This window comes from Pristiophorus japonicus, chromosome 9 (genome assembly GCF_044704955.1).
Source record: "Pristiophorus japonicus isolate sPriJap1 chromosome 9, sPriJap1.hap1, whole genome shotgun sequence".
Lineage (NCBI taxonomy): Eukaryota > Metazoa > Chordata > Chondrichthyes > Pristiophoridae > Pristiophorus > Pristiophorus japonicus.
The window spans coordinates 61861122-61880527 of NC_091985.1; the positions used below are offsets into that span (position 1 = coordinate 61861122).

At 50.1% G+C, this 19406-nt stretch overlaps 1 long non-coding RNA gene across 1 annotated transcript; it reads right to left on the minus strand.

Annotated features, from left to right (window-relative positions):
- Window positions 1-444: 444 nt before the first annotated feature.
- Window positions 445-10358, minus strand: LOC139272618 (uncharacterized). The gene is made up of 3 exons (XR_011594911.1): window positions 10171-10358; window positions 7017-7116; window positions 445-3237 (listed from the first exon to the last, which is right to left on the minus strand). It is a non-coding gene; the product is annotated as an uncharacterized lncRNA (long non-coding RNA).
- Between the last annotated feature and the right edge of the window lie 9048 nt (window positions 10359-19406).

Here is a 19406-nt window from a genome sequence, read left to right on the forward strand (position 1 = left end):
GTGGTGGGGGAGAGAGAGAGAGGCGAGAAGGAGCAAAGAGAAAGCAGTGGGGTGATTGAGAGAGTAGAAAGAGAGAAAAGTGACTTAAAATCCAAAACGAACAGAATTAAAAGCCAATAGATAAAATTTTAAAACTTCAGAACAAAATTTTAAAACTTAAATACTGAAACTGTATTCTACAATATTCTAAAGACGCCATCCTCATCTGAGAGTGTGGAGGGGGCTCGCAAAAGGGCCAAACCTTTTTCAGATGAGACAAATGAGACCCTCGTTCAGGAGGTTTATGCAAGTTAACCCGGGGTGGCAGTGGGAAACCCCCACTCCGGGTGTACTGTAAAATATGGATGGAGAGCTCAGACATTGTCTCTGTGGTGTCCAACGAGGCGAGGGGGTCAGACCAATGCCGGAAGCGTTGGAACAGCCTAGTTGCCTCAGCAAGAGTAAATACAGATTTTACATTGTATTGATGAACATTGTAATTATAATTTTAATTATCTCCTGCATTGAAATATATTTTGTACACAGTGGGACACTTTTGTACATTAGCTTCTGACATTGCAGACCTCAATGGAGATTGTATTAGAGAGAGATATGTTTGTGTCAATCATTAGCTCCTATCCCTGATATTTGTTATAACTGTTAAAATGTTTTTCCATAATAGTACCTATACCATAAAGCTTATGCCATGCACTTTGCAACTTTTGCAGAGGATGATATCGAACAACTGGGCCCAGCAGAGGCACATGGGAGGGGGCCCTGCTGCCTTACAGCCTTTAAGTGACATCGAGGAGCGTGCTGCAGCTCTGGTTGGGAGCCACAGCCGAGCGACCACCTCCTGTGGTGCTGCAGAGCCCTCTGATGTGTCACGTGAGTAATGTGTCCGGCAGTGTTAAAGTAATGCAACGTCATTTCATGACAATATATAAATGTACGCTCCTCTTAATCAATCTGTCTATCTCAGACTAATCCTGCCTCCTCTGTGTTACTCAATTCCGCATAGATGTACTACCATATGTATTGACATATGATGCATTGTTATGTAACGTCTCCTGGTCTCATTTATTGTAGCAGTGATGCTCCTCCTTCATATGCCAGCGCAGTGCAAGATGTGTACCCTTCTGTTCTAATAAGCTCAATTGTGTTTTGCAGGAACCACAACATCAACCTGAACCTGCACCGTTGCAGGTGGTCCTCACCATGGGTGGGACGAGGAGGAAGATGATACCACCAAGCCTGAGGAGGAGGAGGCAGAGGAGGAAGTGGAAAGTGAGGAGGATGCCCCTAGCATCCCTCTGCCTCAGTCGGAATCACCTGTGCAACCTGCATAACTCCCACGGGGTTTTTCCAGTCTTGCGAGTGGGCGTGGGGGCATGGGTTCATCGCCAGGTTGATTGTCCTCCCAGAGGTGCTCATCTGCCTCCTCCTCCTCCTGCTGCTCCTCTTCATTTACCTCTTCTGCTTCCAATCCTTCTTGAGGTGGACTGGCAGCCTCATCTGGCAAATGTTGTCCTCTCCTTACAGCTAGGTTATGTAACATGCAACACACCACAATAAACTCAGCGACCTGGTCAGGATGGCACTATAGGTTGCCTCCTGAGTGGTCCAGGCATCTGAAGCGCTGCTTTAGGACTCCAATTGTCTTTTCGACGATGTTGTGTGTAGCAATGTGGCTTTCATTGTAACGCTTCTCGGCTTCAGTAACGGGATTACGCAGGGGGGTCATGAGCCAGCTGGCAAGGCCATATCCTTTATTCCCCCAGCATCCAACCTTGTGGCTGATTGACAAACAGATCAGAGACAGCACTCCCACGCAGGATATGTGCATCATGGATGCTGCCTGGAAAATTAGCATTAACTGCCATGATAATTTGGTTGTGGCTGACAACGAGCTGCACATTCAGCAAGTGAAATCCCTTTCGGTTATGAAACACCTCCGCATTCTGTAAAAGTGATTTCAGGGCAATGTGCGTGCAGTGTATTGCTCCCTGCACTTTGGGGAAGTTTGCTATTCTCGAGAACCCCAAAGCCCTCCTAATTTGTGCCACCCTGGTCATAGGGAAGCTTATAAAGTCCATCCTGCGAGCGTATAGGGCTTGAGTCACCTGTCGAATGGAGCAGTGTGTGGCGTGCTGAGAGATACCACAGATGTCACCAGCTGAAGCCTGAAAGGAGCCCGATGCATAGAAGGATAGTGCCGCAGTAACCTTTACCTCAACGGACAGTGCGGTCCTGATGGTGCTGGCAGGCTGCAGATCCCCCTTGATGACCTGACATATCTCATCGATGATCTCCTTTCGGAAGCGCAACCTCTGAAGGCACGTGTTATCAAACAAGTTGAGGTAAGATTGGTTTTCCTTGTAAGTTCTTCGGCTGTAAGGTCTCCTCCTGCGTCTACACATTAGTCTGTGACCTCTATGATTGACTCCTTCACTAAACCATTCACATAACTCAAGCTCAGATGCCAGCAGTTCTGCACTTACAATTAATGGCAGAGAAGATGCAGCCCCCATCACTTTAATCACTATTACTTTCACTGTTTATATAAATGCCCTTTCTACTACTAAACTGACCTTTCTACGAAAATAAATGAAAATATAATTATAATAATAAATATAAGTTTAAATGTGAGTGGATATATTTGTAAAATGCACTTAATAACTCACAAATTAGTAAGCACTCTTGTTTTAGCGGCCTTCTCCCTTCCTCCGATATTCAAAATGGCGTCAAAATGGTGTCCGTAGTGCTCAGTTCTGTGAGGAAAGCCCGGGAAAAGCAACTATTCCCCAGCAATGTTGTTGGCGAGCGATCAGTCCAGCGATCTGCTGGCCATGTGCCGCAAGTTAGACTGGGTGATGTGCGGGTGATCACCTCAGCGATCAGCTCGTGATGTGAGCCGAAATTGGGGAGGATAATTTTTCGCCGATGTTCCAGCCTGAATTTCCACATTTTCAAAATGGCCGATAAAAGGCCGTTTTGGGCGATATAGGGGCGATATATGGGCGATGTAAAGTGGAAAGTCTATCCCTTTGACTTTGCAAAGTCAGGAATGTTAGACCTGTGAAGCTGAATTGTGAAGAAACACATCCCGAATATCAAACTGAAGAATCTGCAGCATCTCTGGTATGTTTCCTTGACTGAAATCATTCACTGTAGGTCATGCAGAAATGAGTAGAAATTTTTTTTCATAACAGCTTCATTTGAAGAAAGAAAAAACAGCCTTCTTGGGAAGAGCCTGACCTAAAGGGATAAACACAGGCCCATTACAAATGGTTGTAAATTAAAAAATATTAATTATCATAGATGAAGCAACTAAAATAAGTGATAACAGGATGCATTGTGAAAATACTATGGTATTTTGCTGGTGTATTTTTATTTATTAAAGATATTTATACAGGATATCCCAGTTAAACAAGAAAGCTATTCTGGGATTCTGCCAAAATAAGCAGTTAAACACGATTCTTTCTGTTCAACAGTGTGAGTAAAAGAAGTACGTTTAATTCAATAAGTTAGGGTACCTACAGTATTGAAAACATTTTTTAATATAGTGGATTATCAATACTATTCTCTATAACTGGAGCAATAGCAGCTCCACACTTTCCAAATTTTGTAAAAGTTGAATTTTCAGTTCTAAGTTATAAAAGAAAGTCACTTTTACAATTAAACGGTAATTCTGTGATATGTCATTGGTAACGTAGAGATAAGAGCTCTGAATCTCCTCTCTGTCGCACTGCTGGTTGTTCCTCAGTGGACCCCTGATCCTGGCTACTTTCTGAGATCAGCAGCACTTACATATCTTGGGCAGGTACCAATCCATCTCTGGCCTCAGGTAAGGTTGGTGGGGAGGGTGGGGGAGGGAAATTGGCAACCTGCCACAACCCCTTATCACAATATAAGTGGGCTGGCTGTGCTGCCTGAAGATGTTTGAAAAATGTAAAAAATGGTCTGGTTTAGAATTCCGTGGCTTCCCTCCTACAGTCGATCGCACTGGGGTCAGCATGGCTAGGGCGGCATTAATAGGTATACGTTGTACGATTTATTTCCCTCATTTACCTGACATTATAACACATTTACCCATTTGTGGGCAAGCATATTATGCATCAATAGGCCACAATTTATGATAGAGACTTGGTGTAATTGGACTCCACCCCAAACAGCAACTTCTCAGGGTTGCAAAACTTCACTGAAATGCTGAATTTCCCAAAAGTACAGGGATCATTGATGGAACCCGAGTGGCCATTTTGACTCTTAGGAAAAATGCCATACCCGTTATAAAAAAAAAGAAAAAAATGGACTTCCACTCCATCAGTGTTAAGCTGATCTGTAACCAGGAGCTCCTGATCACATAGGTCAATGTAAGCTTTCCAGGCAGCATATCACAATGCTTGCAGCATATCACAATGCTTTCATTTGAAGACAATCAACTTTTGGTGAACAGATTTGAAGGTAAAGACAGCCTGTAAAGATACCACCTCGTTGACATAGGGGATGAATATCTAGGGGGGTTCTCCCACTTGTCCACTGTATCCATGTTAATATATTACCCCCAACCCTGTGAACTTTTATCTTGTGCAGTAACCTTTTATGTGGCACCTTGTCAAATGCCTTCTGGAAGTCCAAATATACCACATCCACTGGTTCCCCTTTATCCACCCTGTTCGTTACATCCTCGAAGAATTCCAGCAAATTTGTCAAACATGACTTCCCCTTCATAAATCCATGCTGACTCTACCTGACCGAATTTTGCTTTTCCAAATGTCTTGCTACTGCTTCTTTAATAATTGACTCCAACATTTTCCCAACCATAAATGTTAGGCTAACTGGTCTATAGTTTCCTGTTTTTTGTCTGCCTCCTTTTTTAAATAGGGGCGTTACATTTGCAGTTTTCCAATCTGCTGGGACCTTCCCGAGAATCCAGGGAATTTAGGTAAATTACAACCAATGCATCCACAATCCCTGCCGATACTTCTCTTAAGACCCTAGGATGCAAGCCATCAGGTCCAGGGGATTTATCTGCCTTGTGGGCCAGCAGTAAATGTAATAGGCTAACACTAGGTGATGGGTATACTTGGGCCATCTATTTAATAGAGAAAAAATGGTTTGTTAGCCTTACCATTACTATTTGCCATCTGCTTTCACATTTGTTTTAAGTCCTTTGATTGGAGACAGCATTGTCTCTGACAGTCACCTCCACCCAGATAATGTGAACTGCTGTCTTCTGGAAGGATGTCCTGGTTTGCCAAACATGGTGACCCTCCTTTCACCTACTTCATGCAGCAGCAACTCCACTGTTTCATCAGTGAACCTGGCAGTTCTTTTTAGTGACCCATTAATAAGCACTGAGTGGTTACAATCGCTGCTGAAGTAGAACAGTGCCCAATATTCTGATTGGGCAATCATGAGCTCGTACAGGGGATCTTTTTGGTGGGCAGAAGCTTGGCATGTAATTAATAATTAATCCTAAATCCAGATATTCAGGCAGAGACAGCAGTATGCGACAGGTCATGTGGACGTCCCACTGTACTGTATCTGTAATTTAACTACAGTCAATATATATCAAATTGAATACTCCCTTACAGCATTAGATTACAATGACCAATGCTCCTTTTACAGTGCTGCAGCTCTGGGCAACCCATCTTTGGTGGCAGTGCTTTAATGTAAATGATGCCAGACATGTGTTTCTGTGTTTCTGGGAGCATGAAGTACCATTTCAAGAGGCACTTTCTCCAGGCCATTATAGTCACAGTTCTGCAAGTGGTAAGTGCAAGTGGACACACAGTTGAAGGAACCGCTGGTGATTATTGTTCTGTATGGAGAAAGAGTTAGACTGAACACTGTGAGCTCAAAGTAAAGTGTGACCTTAGTCTTTTATTGCAGGTCTCCAGAGTGCCTCTCCAACCTGTGAAGCCTGCTTAAATACCTGTGCTCCCGAGAGATTATGGGATCCCTTGGGACTCCAGGAGGTGAACCCTCTGGTGGCTGTACAGAGTAAATACAAGTCCACATATATAACAATTACCATTTTGTGTGATCTTTGCCAGGACAAGCATTGAGCTGCCCTGTACAAGTCAGCAACATCAAAACATAAGAACATAAGAAATACGAGCAGGAGTAGGCCACCTGGGCCCTCGAGCATGCTCCGCCATTTAATAAGATCATGGCTGATTTGATCATGGACTCAGCTCCACTTCCCTGCCCGCTCCCCATAACCCTTTAATCCCTTATCGCTCAAAAATCTGTCTATCTCCGTCTTAAATATGTTCAATGACCCAGCCTTCACAGCTCTCTGGGGCAGAGAATGCCACAGATTTATAACCCTCTGAGAGAAGAAATTACTCCTCCTCTCAGTTTTAAATGGGCAGCCCCTTATTCTGAGACTATGGGCTAGAACCTCCACTTTTGTGGGGTTAATCTCCTAAAAATGGGCTTTATTCCGGCGTGGGCGGTAAAAAAGGGTTTGCAGATCGCCAACTTCTCGTCCATTCTCAAAATACCTAGTTTACATTTTTGAAAATGGACATTACCGCGAGTGATATCAAATGGGTGGTAGCGTTAAATTTTTTTGACCTTCTGCCGTAAAATGTGGCCGTCCTTAGCAACGGCATGGTAACGTTCGATTCCCACGATTCTGGAGGTCAAGGGTCACCATGACATGCGCAGAAAAGGAGACAGAGAGTAAGGGAGCTCAGAGGGACTGAAGGCATGGCTGGGTGTGGTGTGGTTGCTTTGGGAGGAAGGAGGGAGACTTCAGAACTTCACAGTAACTAGGCAAATAAAAAGTAGCTGTTACAAGCCACATATTTGACCGAATTTGCCCTATAGTGGAGGGAAAGGAGGAGACATCATAGCACGCTGTGGAGACTGACGCTGGAGAAAGCAGTGAGGTGGGAGAGGAGCACATTGGAGGCCGCAAAAGAGCTAGGAGGTTCTCGGACGAGGCAAATGCCTCCCTCCTGCAGGAGTCACGCTGGGGTGATTTGACACAGGGAGGGCGCAGGACGCCCACTCCAAAGGCCTACCAGAGGATATGGATCGAGATGGCAGAGGTGGTCTCGTCGGCGACGAACGAGGTGTGTGAGGGCAACCAATGCCGCAAACGATGGAAAGACCTTGTGGGATCTGCAAGAATAAGTATTACATTTATTTACATGTTCTTATATAATTATATAATTTGATTTGTAACATCATGAGTGACTATCAGCAGATGTGAGGTCTTTCACTTTTACCGGGAATGTTTTACTCAAAGCCTGCGGTCACGGTGTACGTCTTTAGGTAAAGAATGATAATTATCATAATAGTCATGATTACATCTGTCAGTTATGTGTTGTATCAGTGTCTGTGACAGTACCTAGCAATGATATCATGCAATGATCTCATGCCACGTCGTCCTGTCACCTTTTACAGAAGAAGCTATTGATGATGAGGTCCGTGCAGAGGTGAACGGGTGGGGGGCCACCAGTCCCCAGCGACATCACAGAGATGGAGGAGCGAGTGCTAGCACTCGTGGGGAAGCACCCCTGACAGCCACGGATGCATCTGCAGACCCTGAAGTGATGCCACGTGAGTAAAGCTTACACCATTGCGTGATGTAAAGTCAATAGATGCCACACCACTCATATCCGAATAATATATGATAGATGATTTCTAAAAATGTTATAGAAATAATGCTGGCCTAATGATAATCATTGCAATGCACAACGTGTTGATAGTCATGAAATATGATGTCTGCTATGATTTGGAGAGCGGTGGTGCTTTTGTCGTGCATATGTTGTGGGTAGCGCTGGACTCACCTTGTCACCCTAGCACCCCTTTCTTCTCTAATAACCTAATTTGTGTCTTGCAGCTCAGCCAGCAGCGTGGCCACAGAGGCCAGAAGGTGGGGGTGCGGTGCAGGAGTCGGCGGACGATCCTACTACATCTGGTGCTGAGGAGCTCCGATTGTCACCAGTCAATCCGCTGGGTCTGTTCTCCACGGATGAGAGTGCGGACTTCGAAGAACCTGCATCGCCACGCTCCAGAACTCATTCTACCTCAAGGCCATCTAGTGGTCCTCTGGTCATTCCCGCCTCCACTCTGGAAGTACCAGCCCCAAGCACCTCTCCACAGGGCACCCCATTTGTCCCCAGGACGGTGCCCAATCCACGGGGGCCTTGTGGACGCGGCAGGTCTGTTCCACAAGCGCGACACAACAGCGGAGAGATGGTACAGTTGTCCAGGAGGACTGTAGAAATTGGTGACCAGCTCATCGAAGCATTGGGGGACATATCCCGACACCTGGCCACCATGACTGAGTACATTCCGCACATGGCGGAGTCCCTGGATGCGATAGCTAGGAACCCTGCTGCCACAGGCCTCCCAGTAGACCCCGAGCGCGGCATTCCACCCCTAGGTTCCGCACCACCACTGCGAACGACAGATGAGAACCAGAACCAAGATCCTGCTTCTGCATCAGAGAATGTTGTCCCTTCGGCAGCCCCCACTCCCGTACCCGTGCAATGACTGCATCTGCCTTCATCCCACCCAATGAGGCACCGCCTGAGGAGCTCCTCGGTCAAGCGCCGTAGAGCGAGGAGGGGAAGGGGTAGAGGTAGGGGGAAGGAAAGTGAGGTGCATGTCTGCAGGTGATGGCTGTGTTATATCTCCATCTGGGTATATGCAATTTGTTGTAATGTATTGGGGCTGGGGACCACACTCCTGCTTTGCCTTTGTATTCTGTGTTGTTGGACATGTTGAACATGTGATTTATGTCAATGGTGGAAAAAGTGGTGTGTGGCTGGGGGTTGGGTGTTATTGGCTGTGATACTTATGATTTCAGACCAATGTTGGTATTAAATTTTTGTTATTGAACATAACCTTGTTGCGCATTGTCTCAGATAGCTGGACCGTTACACACCGGTGATTCCTTACCATGAAAGGGTTAAATACAACTTAACATCAATCAACGTAAACTTTAACTGGCACCAAGTTGATGGGCACCATTGATGTCTGAGCTGCACACACACAGCAGTGTGTTAGCATTGTCACTCACATCAGTGCTCTTTCAGGCAAATCTTTCCGATATCAGCTCCTCACGTAAGAGTGGGATTTAACAAATGCCAGCCATACCGCTGGCGTTCGTTCCGGTTAGTTCACCTTTTTGTGGGTGGTTTTTTGAGCGAGCAATATTGTTGGTGATATGTGTGCGAGGTGGTGAAATTGAAGATAGGCGATCTCCATGGCCGCTAGTTTGGGTAAATATGCTCTTAACGACAAAAAGCAGTGGGCGGGCGTTAATATTGAATCTCGGCGTTAATTCCACGTGGAAAGTAATGCGAGGCGATATTATGGGCGTTGATTTCGCCCATTCTGTTGATTCTGTCCCAAAAAAGTGGGCAGGCGGTGATATTTTTTCTCGTCGTTAAGCTCATTGGGAAAGTAACGCTCGGTGCTAAGTTTCTAAAAATGCCCGCCAGTTCCCATTTTGTGCCAAAATGGGCAATATATGGGCGTTATACATCATTTCAGTGGTAAAATGGGCATTAAGTGGGCGTTAAGCATGCAAAAAAAGTGGAGGTTCGAGCCCCATGTTCCCTAGTTTTAGTTTCACCTATGAGCGGAAACATCCTCTCTGCATCCACCATTTCGAGCCCCCTCATTATCTTATGTTTCGATAAGATCACCTCTCATTCTTCTGCACTCCAATGAGTATAGGCCCAACCTACTCAACCTATCTTCATAAGTCAACCCCCTCATCTCTGGAATCAACCTAGTGAACCTTCTCTGAGCAGCCTCCAATGCAAGTATACCCATTGGAGTCTGTTCAGAGAAGGTTCACTGGGTTGATTCCGGAGACAAAGGGGGTTGACTGAGTGGTTGGCACCAGTGCTTTATAATTTGGCCTGCAATGCAAAAGGGGCAGATTGCAGAGCATGGAGATCCCAGCACATTGCAGCAACGCGGGGATGGAGTATAAAGGGGGTATAAAACAACTATGCAATTAGGAGAATCATGTCACAAAACTAAGCAAACCAGCAATTTTCAGTGTGGATCAGGGTCATTCTCCACATGTGCCATAAGTCACAATTTCACTAAAACTAGCACAAACTAGCTGGTTGTTTTATTGGAAGAATGTAGGCAAAAGCAAATATGCAGTGCTCCCACCATCAGCTGCACTTCAAATATAAATAATTTGACCTTCTTTGTTCCTGATGCCAGTGGAGACTTAGGGCTGGATTTTCCTTTTAAATCGTCGCGCCCATCTTTAGCGGTGTTCCGGCGGTTGCTCCTTTTGCGCGCTCCCACGGTTTTCGGGTGCTCCAGGTTGACGGCGGCAAAGTGGTGCGGGAGTGAAGTGCAGCCGGGGCGGTGTGCGGCAGAGGAGGCCTATCGACTCGGGAACCTTCGGCTCCCAAGTTGTGCGCACGGCGTGCGGCTGTCAAGCTCCGCCCCCCCCCCCCACCCCAGAGAGGCACTGACCAGAGGCCAGAGACTGCCGGTCTGAGATCGCTGTTGGGGGGTGGGGGGGGGGGAGTGAAATCACTATTGGCGGGGGGGGGGGATGTGAGATCGCTGTGGGGGTGGGGAGAGAGTAAGATCACTGTGGGGGGGGGAGGGGGTGAAAGAAAGATTGCTGTTGGGGGGGGTGAGAGTGAAATCACTATTGGGGAGGGGTGAGAGTGAGATCACTATTGGGGAGGGGGTGAGAAGGAGATCACTATTGGGGAGGGGGTGAGAAGGAGATCACTATTGGGAAGGGGGTGAGAAGGAGATCACTATTGGGAAGGGGGTGAGAAGGAGATCACTATTGGGGAGGGGGTGAGAAGGAGATCGCTGTGGGGGGGGCTGAAAGTGATAGATATGGGGGGGTGAGAGAAATCGCTGTGGGGAGGTGGAGAGAGTGAGATCGCTATGGGGGGTGGGGGAGAGAGTGAGATCGCAGTGGGGGGGGGGAGAGAGTGAGATCGCAGTGGGGGGGGGGGAGAGAGTGAGATCGCAGTGGGGGGGGGGGAGAGAGTGAGATCGCAGTGGGAGGGGGAGAGAGAGTGAGATCGCAGTGGGGGGGGGGAAGAGAGTGAGATCGCAGTGGTGGGGGGGGAGAGAGTAAGATCGCAGTGGGGGGGGGGGGAGAGAGTGAGATCGCAGTGGGAGGGGGGGGAGAGAGTGAGATCGCAGTGGGGGGGGGGGAGAGAGTGAGATCGCAGTGGGAGGGGGAGAGAGAGTGAGATCGCTATGGGGGGTGGGGGAGAGAGTGAGATCGCAGTGGTGGGGGGGGAGAGAGTGAGATCGCAGTGGGAGGGGGGGGAGAGAGTGAGATCGCAGTGGGAAGGGGGAGAGAGTGAGATCGCAGTGGGAAGGGGGAGAGAGTGAGATCGCTGTGGGGAGGGGGAGAGAGTGAGATCGCTATGGGGGGGAGGGGGGAGAGAGTGAGATCGCAGTGGGGGGTGGGAGAAAGTGAGATCACAGGGGGGGAGGCGGGGAGAGAGTGAGATCGCTGTGGGGGGGGGAGAGAGAGTGAGATCGCAGTGGGGGCGGCGGGGGGAGAGAGTGAGATCGCAGTGGGAGGGGGGGGGAGAGAGTGAGATCGCAGTGGGGGGGTGGGGGAGAGAGTGAGATCGCAGTGGGAAGGGGGAGAGAGTGAGATCGCAGTGGGGTGGGGGGGGAGAAAGTGAGATCGCAGTGGGGTGGGGGGGGAGAAAGTGAGATCGCAGTGGGGGGGTGGGGGAGAGAGTGAGATCGCAGTGGGGGGGTGGGGGAGAGAGTGAGATCGTAGTGGGGGAGAGTGAGATCGCAGTGGGGGGGAGGGGGTGGAGAGAGTGAGATCGCAGTGGGGGCGGCGGGGGGAGAGAGTGAGATCGCAGTGGGAGGGGGGGAGAGAGTGAGATCGCAGTGGGAAGGGGGAGAGAGTGAGATCGCAGTGGGGGGGGGGGAGAGAGTGAGATCGCAGTGGGGGGGTGGGGGAGAGAGTGAGATCGCAGTGGGGGGGTGGGGGAGAGAGTGAGATCGCAGTGGGGGGGTGGGGGAGAGAGTGAGATCGCAGTGGGGGGGAGGGGGTGGAGAGAGTGAGATCGCAGTGGGGGGGGAGGAGAGAGTGAGATCGCAGTGGGAAGGGGGAGAGAGTGAGATCGCAGTGGGGGGGGGAAGAGAGAGTGAGATCGCAGTGGGGGGGTGGGGGAGAGAGTGAGATCGCAGTGGGGGGGTGGGGGAGAGAGTGAGATCGCAGTGGTGGGGGGGGGGGGAGAGAGTGAGATCGCAGTGGGAAGGGGGAGAGAGTGAGATCGCAGTGGGAAGGGGGAGAGAGTGAGATCGCAGTGGGGGGGGAGAGAGAGAGTGAGATCGCAATGGGGGGGTGGGGGAGAGAGTGAGATCGCAGTGGGTGGGTGGGGGAGAGAGTGAGATTGCAGTGGGGGGGTGGGGGAGAGAGTGAGATCGCAGTAGAGGGAGGGAGGGGAGAGAGTGAGATCGCAGTGGGGGGGAGGGGGGGAGAGAGTGAGATCGCAGTGGGGGGGTGGGGAAGAGAGTGAGATCGCAGTGGGGGGGTGGGGGAGAGAGTGAGATCGCAGTGGGGGGGGGAGAGAATGAGATCGCAGTGGGGGGGGGAGGTGGGAGAGAGTGAGATCGCAGTGGGGGGGGGGGGAGGTGGGAGAGAGTGAGATCGCAGTGGGGGGGGGGGAGAGAGTGAGATTGCAGTGGGGGCGGCGGGGGAAGTGAGTGAGATCGCAGTGGGGGGGGGGGGAGAGAGTGAGATCGCAGTGGTGGGGGGGGGGGGAGAGAGTGAGATCGCAGTGGGGGGGGTGGGAGAGAGTGAGATCGCAGTGGGGGGGGGGGAGAGTGAGATTGCAGTGGGGGCGGCGGGGGGAGTGAGTGAGATCGCAGTGGGGGGGGGGGGAGAGAGTGAGATCGCAGTGGTGGGGGGGGGGGAGAGAGTGAGATTGCAGTGGGAAGGGGAGAGAGTGAGATCGCAGTGGGAAGGGGGAGAGAGTGAGATCGCAGTGGGAAGGGGGAGAGAGTGAGATCGCAGTGGGGGGGGGGGAGAGAGAGTGAGATCGCAGTGGGGGGGTGGGGGAGAGAGTGAGATCGCAGTGGGGGGGTGGGGGAGAGAGTGAGATTGCAGTGGGGGGGTGGGGGAGAGAGTGAGATCGCAGTAGAGGGAGGGAGGGGAGAGAGTGAGATCGCAGTGGGGGGGAGGGGGGGAGAGAGTGAGATCGCAGTGGGGGGGTGGGGGAGAGAGTGAGATCGCAGTGGGGGGGTGGAGAGAGTGAGATCGCAGTGGGGGGGTGGGGGAGAGAGTGAGATCGCAGTGGAGGGGGGAGAGAATGAGATCGCAGTGGGGGGGGAGGTGGGAGAGAGTGAGATCGCAGTGGGGGGGGGGGAGGTGGGAGAGAGTGAGATCGCAGTGGGGGGGGAGAGAGTGAGATTGCAGTGGGGGGGGGGGGGGAGAGAGTGAGATCGCAGTGGGAAGGGGGAGAGAGTGAGATCGCAGTGGGGGGGGTGGGCGAGAGTGAGATCGCAGTGGGGGGGGGGGAGAGAGTGAGATTGCAGTGGGGGCGGCGGGGGGAGTGAGTGAGATCGCAGTGGGGGGGGGGGGAGAGAGTGAGATCGCAGTGGTGGGGGGGGGGGAGAGAGTGAGATTGCAGTGGGAAGGGGGAGAGAGTGAGATCGCAGTGGGGGGGTGGGGGAGAGAGTGAGATCGCAGTTTGAAGGGGGAGAGAGTGAGATCGCAGTGGGGGGGTGGGGGAGAGAGTGAGATCGCAGTGGGGGGGTGGGGGAGAGAGTGAGATCGCAGTGGGAAGGGGAGAGAGTGAGATCGCAGTGGGAAGGGGAGAGAGTGAGATCGCAGTGGGAAGGGGAGAGAGTGAGATCGCTGTGGGAAGGGGAGAGAGTGAGATCGCAGTGGGAAGGGGAGAGAGTGAGATCGCTGTGGGAAGGGGAGAGAGTGAGATCGCTGTGGGAAGGGGAGAGAGTGAGATCGCAGTAGGAAGGGGAGAGAGTGAGATCGCAGTGGGAAGGGGAGAGAGTGAGATCGCTGTGGGAAGGGGAGAGAGTGAGATCGCTGTGGGAAGGGGAGAGAGTGAGATCGCAGTGGGAAGGGGAGAGAGTGAGATCGCTGTGGGAAGGGGAGAGAGTGAGATCGCTGTGGGAAGGGGAGAGAGTGAGATCGCAGTAGGAAGGGGAGAGAGTGAGATCGCAGTGGGAAGGGGAGAGAGTGAGATCGCTGTGGGAAGGGGAGAGAGTGAGATCGCAGTGGGAAGGGGAGAGAGTGAGATCGCAGTGGGAAGGGGAGAGAGTGAGATCGCAGTGGGAAGGGGAGAGAGTGAGATCGCTGTGGGAAGGGGAGAGAGTGAGATCGCAGTGGGAAGGGGAGAGAGTGAGATCGCAGTGGGAAGGGGAGAGAGTGAGATCGCTGTGGGAAGGGGAGAGAGTGAGATCGCTGTGGGAAGGGGAGAGAGTGAGATCGCAGTGGGAAGGGGAGAGAGTGAGATCGCAGTGGGAAGGGGAGAGAGTGAGATCGCTGTGGGAAGGGGAGAGAGTGAGATCGCTGTGGGAAGGGGAGAGAGTGAGATCGCTGTGGGAAGGGGAGAGAGTGAGATCGCTGTGGGAAGGGGAGAGAGTGAGATCGCAGTGGGAAGGGGAGAGAGTGAGATCGCAGTGGGAAGGGGAGAGAGTGAGATCGCTGTGGGAAGGGGAGAGAGTGAGATCGCTGTGGTGGGGTGGGGGGGAGGAGGCGAGAGTGAGATCACTGTGGGGGGAGCTGAAAGTAACCGCTATGGGGGGGAGAGAGATCGCTGTGGGGGGGGGGGGTGCGGGGAGAGAGTGAGATCGCTGTGGGGGGGTGCGGGGAGAGAGTGAGATCGCAGTGGCGGGGGGCTGAAAGTAACCGCTATAGGGGGGAGAGAGATCGCTGTGGGAAGGGGGAGAGAGTGAGATCGCTGTGGGGAGGTGGGGTGGTGAATGAGAGATCGTTGTATTGGGGGAGGGGAGAGTGAGATCACTGTGGGGATGGGGGGAGCGAGTGAGATCGCTGTGGGGAGGGGGCAGAGAGATCGCTGTGGCGGTGTGGGGGGGGAAGAGAGTGAGTTCGTTGTGGGGGGGGAGAAATTGAGATCGCTGCGCGGGGGAGATATCGCTGTGTGTGGTGGGGGTGAGAGTGAGATCGCTGTGGGGGTGGGGGGGGAAGATCACTGCAGGGGGTCAGACAGACTGGGAGGTGAGACTGCAGGGGGTCAGACAGACTGGGGGGGAAGAGACTGGGGGGTGAGAGAGACTGGGGGGTGAGAGACTGGGGTGAGAGATACTGGGGGGAGAGATTGGGGGTGAGAGAGACTGGGGGGTGAGAGAGACTGGGGGAGAGAGAGACTGGGGGGTGAGAGAGACTAGGGTGAGAGATACTGGGGGGGGAGAGGTTGGGGGTGAGAGAGACTGGGGGGTCAGAGAGACTGGGGAGAGAGAGACTGGGGGGGTCAGAGAGTGAGACTGGGGGTGAGAGAGGCTGGGGGGAGAGAGAGACTGGGGGAAGAGAGAGACTGGGGGGTGAGAGAGAGGGACTGCGGGATGAGAGAGACTGGGGGAGAAAGAGATTGGGGGTTGAGAGAGACTGGGGGGAGAGAGAATGGGGGGAGAGAGAGACTGGGGGGTGGGTGGGAGGGACTGGGGGTGAGAGAGACTGGGGGGTGAGAGAGTGAGACTGGGGGTGAGAGAGACTGGGGGGAGAGAGAAACTGGGGGGTGGGTGGGAGGGACTGGGGGTGAGAGAGACTGGGGGTGGGGGGCAAGAGAGACTGGGAGGGAGAGACGGGGTGGTGGGTGAGAGAGACTGGGGGTGAGAGACTGTGGGGGGAGAGACTAGGGGGTGAGAGAGACTGGGGTGGGGGAGTTAGACTAATGTGAGTGAGACTAGTGAGTGGGAGAGACTAAAGGAGTAAATAAGACTTTATTAGACCATTTATATTATTGTCTAATAAATATTACAATCCATTTAAAAATACATCAAACTGTGGAGAACTATAAAGATCTGTGTGATATCAAACAAACCTGTCAGATCTGTGTCCATATCGTCCACTTAAGATCCACTTAAGATCCAGTAAGACCTGCTTTTTCAGGCCAGTATTAAAGTCCGATGGTAAACGGATCTTAATGATGAAACTTCTATTTTGGATGTATTTGGGTGGTAATATATGGGCGGACAGTATTGAATACCGCCCGACAGTAATGACTGTGGACTTTACTGCTGGGCGATAACTGGGCGGTAAATGGGCGATTTGAGAGAAAACTTGTATTTCTGGGTGGTAACTGGGCGGTAAATGGGCAATTTGAGAGGAAACTCTAGGCCTCAGTTTCTCATGGATCTTGTAAGCTGACATCAGGTCTTGGTTTAAAAGTAAAAGCGTAGAGCTTGCAGAAATGGGAATTGTGAGTCCCCAGCTTCAAACAATTCCTCTTTAGGATGATGGTAGCAGATGAAATAAACAAGAGGGAAAGTGCATAGATTTGCAGTTCTCGGTTTGAGCTCTGATCCGCTGGCATCCCTTAGCAAATATAACAGCACTAATTGACCCCTTTACCCATAATATTAGATACAACAATGCCTCATGTCAATGGAGTCTTTGTTTTGCCTCCTAATGCTTTACAGTATGTGTGGGACAACAGAAGAAGAACGAGACTCCAGAGGAATTATGCTTTCCAGAAATTGTACAAGCCAAGAGTCAATTACTTGGCACTAACAGAACAAAATTGTTGATGTTTTTGTCTCAGCAGAGAAGTACTTGCTGATATATTTCAATTGTTGAATCATTTGTTAGCTGTTAATCGTTAAAAAAAATTGTAATCATCCAGGTGAAGAATGCTAGTCAAATCAAACATTCCCAGCTCAAATAACATGATTAGAATTATTCCAGATAGACATCTACATGGCTGAGGCTGATCTGGATGATGTCCTGATACGATGGTCTGATATTCCTACATGCAGCACTGACTGCAAGCATTGTTAATGTCAGCTAAACAAATACAGAACAGTTTACAATCCAACCTTGTGCCAGCTAAATCAACACAAAGAGTAGATTATAAAGCTGCAGATATAGTAGACTGAAGTGGATCACAGCAGGATTGCAGCACACCATGAAAGTCATCTGTTGGCACCTTTATATCGCTGTTTGTTTAAGTTTGATTCTGTGAAGCTGGAGCCCATTTTTCATTGGTGTATGATTCTGCTACAGGATAAAGGAGCTGGGTTTAGCAGTGTAACTGCCAGGGGTTGGCTCACTGACACTGGTCTTCCAGAATCTCACCTAAACAATTGCAATTGTGAAAGTGACTTTAGGAGTCAAGGTGCTGCTGCTTGCTTTTATCACTTAGGCCAGGAATTTCTTTGGAGCTGCTCCTGCTCCGCCACCAGAACTTTGTTGGAAGTGCGGTGAAAATCCCATTAGAAGTCTCAACATAGTTATTACTTTCTTTCACATCCTGCTATTTCAACAGAATCCCTTCCCTGAATGTAGGGGCAAGAAGGTGGGATTGTGGGATTAGAGTGGACAGCTCTATTTGGAAGAGCTAGGAGCAGTATGGACACAATGAGCTGAATGGCCTCCTGTCCGCTATGATTTTATGATAAGTCTCTATCACAATGTATTGTCTTCATGAGCATGTTTGTTACCTTCAGATTTTAAAAGTTGTACCTGCCATTTTTCTTTCACTTTGGATCTGACATATCTTCAGACATGGGTAAGTGCCAAATTGAGATGACATGGATTTTGCTTGTGATGATGCGCATTCCCCTGTGTTGTTACCCTTTCTGGTTATGTGGTGCTGGCAGTTGCAGTAGCTACATTGGTAATGGCCTTACTGGTGCAGGTGGTTGTGGTGGGTGCACTGGTGTTCCTGGTTATGATGACTGTACTGGTGCAGGTGGTTGTGGTGGGTGCACTGGTGTTCCTGGTTATGATGACTGTACTGGTGCAGGCAGTTGTGGTGGGTGCACTGGTGTTCCTGGTTATGATGACTGTACTGGTGCAGGTGGTTGTGGTGGGTGCACTGGTGTTCCTGGTTATGATGACTGTACTGGTGCAGGTGGTTGTGGTGGGTGCACTGGTGTTCCTGGTTATGATGACTGTACTGGTGCAGGTGGTTGTGGTGAGTATGATGCTGCTGATGGTGTTTGGCAGTTGAATGGTCCATTCTTTCTGATAGATGGAGCAATAATGAACTAACCCATTTTTATGAATTATTAATGTTGTCCCATGATGTATCACAGAATAAACAATATGTGTAAGTGTCTATATTAAAAATGAAATGAAATTAAACCATCATTATTACTGAATAGAAAATTATAATGATCAAGGGTTGATTTTCTGACTGGTTAAGCTGTTTAATCGAATAATAGAGAATGTTATTTTGGCTTGATGCCTTAATTTACCATAACCAGTAAATTACTATGTGACAATGCAGGAACCAGCATCCTTATAGTCCAGTGTTAACTATATTAATCAACACATAATGGGGGAGTTTTCCGGTCCTGGTGCAGAGGCTTTGGAAGCAAATTGCAGTGAGCTTTGTTTACGGTTTTCAGAAAGTCTTCCATGGTGGTTTTCAAGGTTGGTCTACTTACATATTCATCAGGTGCTCCTCACTGCTGGATTGAGCCAGGTGTTGGAAGTTTACGTGTTGTGAGGAGGGGGAGGGTTTGCTGTGTTGCAGTAGCTGTTAAAGAGCTGTTGGTGCTATTTAAAGATCTGTTGTTACAAATCTTGCAATTTGTAATGAGTAGAATTGTTTCATTTTCAAATGCAACACTCATGGTGCTGCTGGAGTGAGTGGAAGAAAGGGAAGTGGCAGTTTTGGGGCAGGAGAACAGCTTCGTCACAGGAGAGCCACATTTTTGGGGAAGAGGTGGTGGAAAGAGTCATCACAGTCTCCAGCATCCCCAGGAACTGGGAGCAGGTGAGTGAGAAGTTTGACAGCCTCAGGAAGACCGGCAAGGTAAGACTACACAGCAACACAAAAACAAATTACTGTGGGTGCTGGAAATTGGAAATATAGACAGAAAAATGCTGGAAACGCTCAGCAGGTCAGACAGAATCTGTGGAGAGAGAAACAGAGTTAACGTTTCAGGTCAATGAAATTTCATCAGAACTGCTGACGTGCTGCTCATCAGAGAGTTTTGATGAAAGGTCATTGACCTGAAATGTTGGCTCGGTTTCTCTCTCCAAATGCTAACTCTGTTTCTTTCTCCACAGATTTTTCCTGATCTGCTGAGTGTTTCCAGCGTTTTCTGTTTTTAAGACTACACAGCATTTGTCGACGCAAAGTATGTGGGCCACATAGAATTTGCTCTTAACCTGGAACAGTTTGACTGAGGCGACATGGAAAGACAGTCTTTCAGCCCTTTTGGATACTCACATACATAGCCATGTTGCTGCAGAACAAACCTTGTTACTGCTG